The following is a 4,807-nucleotide window of genomic DNA, read 5'->3' on the forward strand; positions in this document are numbered from 1 at the left end:
CAAATAGTATGTGCATGTGTGTAGGCAAATAAATGCACATAAAGTCGTATGTATCCAATGGCGTTTTTTTTTTCAATTTCCTATACAGTTTCGCCATAACGCAGTAACAATTTTGCCGACACTTGCCCTCTCCTCTACCCTTGCATTCGAATTTAATGAGAAAAGTTAATTGAATTTATTTATCGTTATAATTCACACTCACTCCAAAAAAGCCAGTTAAGAGTTTATTGATATTATTATTATTACTTTTTGCGCTTATTATTTTCAATTAAATTTTATACTTTTTCAGAGGAAATCACCGCTTGGGAGTTCGATGAGTAAATATTTTTATACCCGAGCGCACTTGTGCACAAGGGTATTATAACTTTGTTCACATAACGGTGGTTTGTAAGAGGCAAAACGAATTGAGATAGATATAGACAAATTTATACATAAATGGCCAGAATTAAAAAATAAATCGATTAAGCGATTACTGTATGTCCCCCCATCCGTCTGCCCGTCCGTCTCGAGTATACTCGAGTAAATATTTAGCTATCTTAACGAAACTTGGTATGTGTAATTATTTTCAGCGTAGGACGAATGGTATTGTAAATGGGCTACGCCTACCTCCCATATAACGGTAGTTTTCAGAAATATGAAAACTGCGATATTTTAGTAATTACTGAAGCTTATTCACTCAAAATTGATATTTACAATAATTTTTAGGTGAAAAATAAGAATATTACAAACTTTTGGGAAAATGGGCATAGCCACGCCCACTTATGATTACATGTGTATATATCTTGGTACCGCACCACCAATTTCTCACAAACTTGGCACACAGCCTCCGAGTGTATTTCTGCCATGAAAAACAGCTTCTCATAAAAATGCAATCGCCGTTCGGAGTCTGCGTAAATCTGTAGGTCACTCCCCTTTGTGTGGCAACATCAAGGCGCACGCCACAAATCGGAGGAGAAGCTCGGCCAAACACTAACATACATATGCGTAAGCGACAATCTACTATGTATATTATTATTATTGTATATACTAAAGCTAATTTATTAAAAATTGATGCTTGCAATAATTATTTTGCAAGAAATTTGCATATGATAAAATTTTGGAAAATGGGCGTGTCACATCCCACTTGTGATCACACATATGTATGTATCTCGGTAACGCTTGAAACTTCGATATTTCGAAATTAAAGGACGCCAATTTACTCAAAATTGATGCTAACAACAATCCCTTGAAAAGAACTAACATCATTTGAAATTTTGGTAAAAGGGCGGGATACCGCCCACATATGACTATATAAGTTTATCTCATTATATCTAACTGAACGTTCTATCGAAGATGTTCAAAATAGAGGTAAAACCACACCTGCTTACTATGTAGCGGTAGTTTTCGGAACGTTGAAAAACATATATATTGAATACTTGCGCCGGGTATTTAATCCGCCCGAACTTAGACTTTCTTACTTGTTTTTGTTCATTTAATCGATGTTAAAAATTTCAGTACTTTGAACAAAAGTTACCAGACAAAACGAAACAATTTATGCACCTTAAGATGCGGTAGATTTCAAGCCTTGTGCGGTAGATCGTCAAATTTAAAAAAAAAATAAGAGGTAGATCTATCGCATATGCAACCTGCTTAATATATGTAGATCGTGTCAGCTGACACGTTCTTCGTTTGCAGAGCACGACATTCACTTTGATGCGCATAACTTTAAAGCGGTGATCGGCACAGCCTTGCCCGCGGGCAAATCTCTTATAAGCTTTCTATACATTCTGTATAGTCGCGTGCAGAGTAAAAGCTCTCACTACCCATCGCTGCTTTCAAAGCTACTTTTGATAAATATTTATCGCTAAAGCTTTTCAAACAGTGCCAAAAACACCATTTTTTTACAGCTTAACCTGATGGAAGCTTTCTATCTACATAATTCGTAGTCAGCTCAAACCAAACTATCGTAAACAGCTTTAACATTTACCGCACAACATTTTTTTTTTTTAATTTTTGTTGCCTTTTGAAAGACGATCTATGGGTGTCTAAGACTTTTGGCTTAATGCGAAGCTTCTACATAATATTCCAATTGATCTCACATTTAACATAATTTTTCAACCAACTTCACGTTTTTTTTTTAATTCGTAATAATTAGGTCCGGCTTAAGGAACATATTGGATGTTTTCATGATGAACGGATTTGACATTCGTACGACTTTAGAGTTAGACGGCAGTATCTAACGTTTGTTTGATAAAAAAAAAATTGGGTGCGCTTCAAACACTGGTGTCTTGAAAATCGATCAAGAAGAGGTCATAACGGACGGGACAACAGCAGAAGTGGTTTCAGAGTACATGTAAAAATAAGCAAAACTCTGCGAATCCTGTGAGGTTTGCTATTTTTAAACATTCTTTAAATAAAGAATAAAGTCAAAATAACCAATTAGTCAGAAGCAATTCGTTGCTGGTTTTATTTTGAATTAAAATGTTATAACGGACGTGACATATCGGATGTGACAGATTTTTCCTCCATACAATGGTCGCGTTCGTAAGACGTAGCTGTTTAGCTCATCTGCTACGAAACTGCTGGCAACTGTTGAACACAACAATTACGTCTTAGAAACGGCTTGATGAATGTGCTGCCAAATGAACAGCTGATAAATGTAAACAAATGAAATTGCAACAAATAGAGATAGTTGCGCCGATACTATTTAGAATTCAACGCTGAGCGGCCGGCGTGTTGCAAAAATCGTTTAATGTTACAATGAATTAAACAGTGTAAAATTTTATATAGCAAACATCTTAAAAACATATATTTAGAAACGTATTATTATTATAAAATATTCTAGTTACTTTATCACATCAGTAATATAAAATATAATAAATTTGTTTGCAACTGCCACCTAACGAAGCGGCGTAAGTGCTTTCGATCAGCTGTTTATGCTAAGTCCCAACACGTTGAGTTCAGGTAGCGTAAAAATTTTTCGCTGGAAAAAATGGCGGAAAGTTGCCAACTGTTGGGCTGAGCGTAAATACTCAACTGTGCGTTTCTAAGGCAAATAGCCAAAGGTTGGGCAACAGCTACGTCTTATAAACACGCCCAATATTTATACTAATAATACAAACATTCACAAATGTTAATAAAAAAAATTATGAAAACGTAAAAATTTTAAAGGTTTATTCTGATTTGCGTAGCAATTAAATGGTCCCTTATTCAGTAAAAAAAATTACAACTGTTGGTAGTAGCGATTTAAATATATAAGTAAACTTACGCGCGGGCGTGCCGTTACAAAAAACAGAATTGGATTTTGACTTCGATTATAAAATTGCAAAAACTTTGCGAATTGGGCAAGACTATTTGGTTAAAAGCTTTTGTAGTAATATTGGAAATGTTTAAGGTTAGTTTTCCAAGTTTTGAAATGTAAGAATCTTTTCTGCTTTATGTTTAATGAGCTAAATTATCTGACGTTAGGTTACTCAAATTCCCATTGAAAAAGTTTTGTTAATATTGTTCTCGCAAGAACTTTTAACGGGAAGAAAACATGCATTTTATGTCGAACGTACTTTTTATTTTGACATCAGCGCCACGGAGGTTTAATTGTTTTGTAAATCTATGTTCTACTACGGTTTAACTAAACATGCCAAATGTGAAACAAATCAGAGCAGAAATAGGGTTTTTAAAAATATCTCGACCCTAGCGCGAATTCGCACAGGACAAAGGCAATTGGAGAACCTTTTTGGTCTCGGACCAAACCGACAAACGGTTGAAATGCCAAATAAGAAGAAGACATACATATGTTATGACTACCGAACTTACAACGAAAAGTGGCAGGTAATTGAAAAGGGGGTGAGGTGTACCTCCCATATAAACTTCACATATCTCTTATCTCTGGATCCGCTTATGCTTACGTCAAACACAGCCCGCATATGTTGTCATTAACGTACTTACGGCGAAAAGTGATGGTTATTGGAAACGCTGCAGCAATATACAAATGGGTCATTTCCAAACAAAGTGTACATTGCATAGTTTACTGACGTGGAAATTTGTTCAGAATACGAAATTGCTTTTTGACTCTTCAAAAGATAATTGTTTTTCTTATTTTTGCATTTTTGTAATATATTTTCGAGAATGTCACTTTTTGCTAAGGGAATAAATAAGTTTAGAAACTGTTAGAAAAAAGTATACTAACCGATAAGCACTGTACTGATTTCTAAAATTAAATGCATTTTGAAACTCATTTAAGAAACTTATTTCACGAAAATTCAAAAACATTGAAACTCCTTAAGCAATAAATTGACATTGGTAATTATCTTATTTTTAGTGTTTTTTTGCATAAAACACTGGGTGACATTCGGGAAATATTTAGCCGTAGGTACTTAGAATAAAACTATGAAATTTAAGGTGGTCATTCCCAAACAGTTACGCCTTTGTTCATTGTTTCTTTGTTTAAACTTTTTTTCATGTTGATTACACAGGTTTACAAAAACAAAGTTTATGCATATTAAACCAAACCTATATATCGCTATGTTATTCGACACGCTTCATGCATGTTATCGAATAACTTGAGCGGGGACAAATATTTTTATATGGCGTAAGTAAATTATATCAAAGAAATACCGTTCGCAAAAGAAAACAAAACGGCTTACAATATTAAAAAAAAACAGCTTTGATAGCTTATTATTTGGATCGTATAACGCTGTTTTTGATTTTTTATTTTTAGGTCCATAAAAAAATTTAAGAAGAGGGGACAAAAAAATACCACTTTGTTTGGAAATGACCCTGATACATATCTATGTATGTATGTACATAAATCGATTTGGAACTATTTTTT

The 4,807-nt window shown here is 34.2% G+C and overlaps 1 protein-coding gene across 1 annotated transcript in view; it reads left to right on the forward strand.

Moving 5' to 3' along the window:
- LOC118743790 (protein dead ringer) overlaps nucleotides 1-4,807 on the forward strand; it is a 116,235-nt gene that overhangs the window by 384 nt on the left and 111,044 nt on the right. The window lies entirely within an intron of this gene.

Source organism: Rhagoletis pomonella, unplaced genomic scaffold (assembly GCF_013731165.1).
Source record: "Rhagoletis pomonella isolate Grant_MI unplaced genomic scaffold, Rhpom_1.0 Rhpom_scaffold_00007, whole genome shotgun sequence".
NCBI lineage: Eukaryota > Metazoa > Arthropoda > Insecta > Diptera > Tephritidae > Rhagoletis > Rhagoletis pomonella.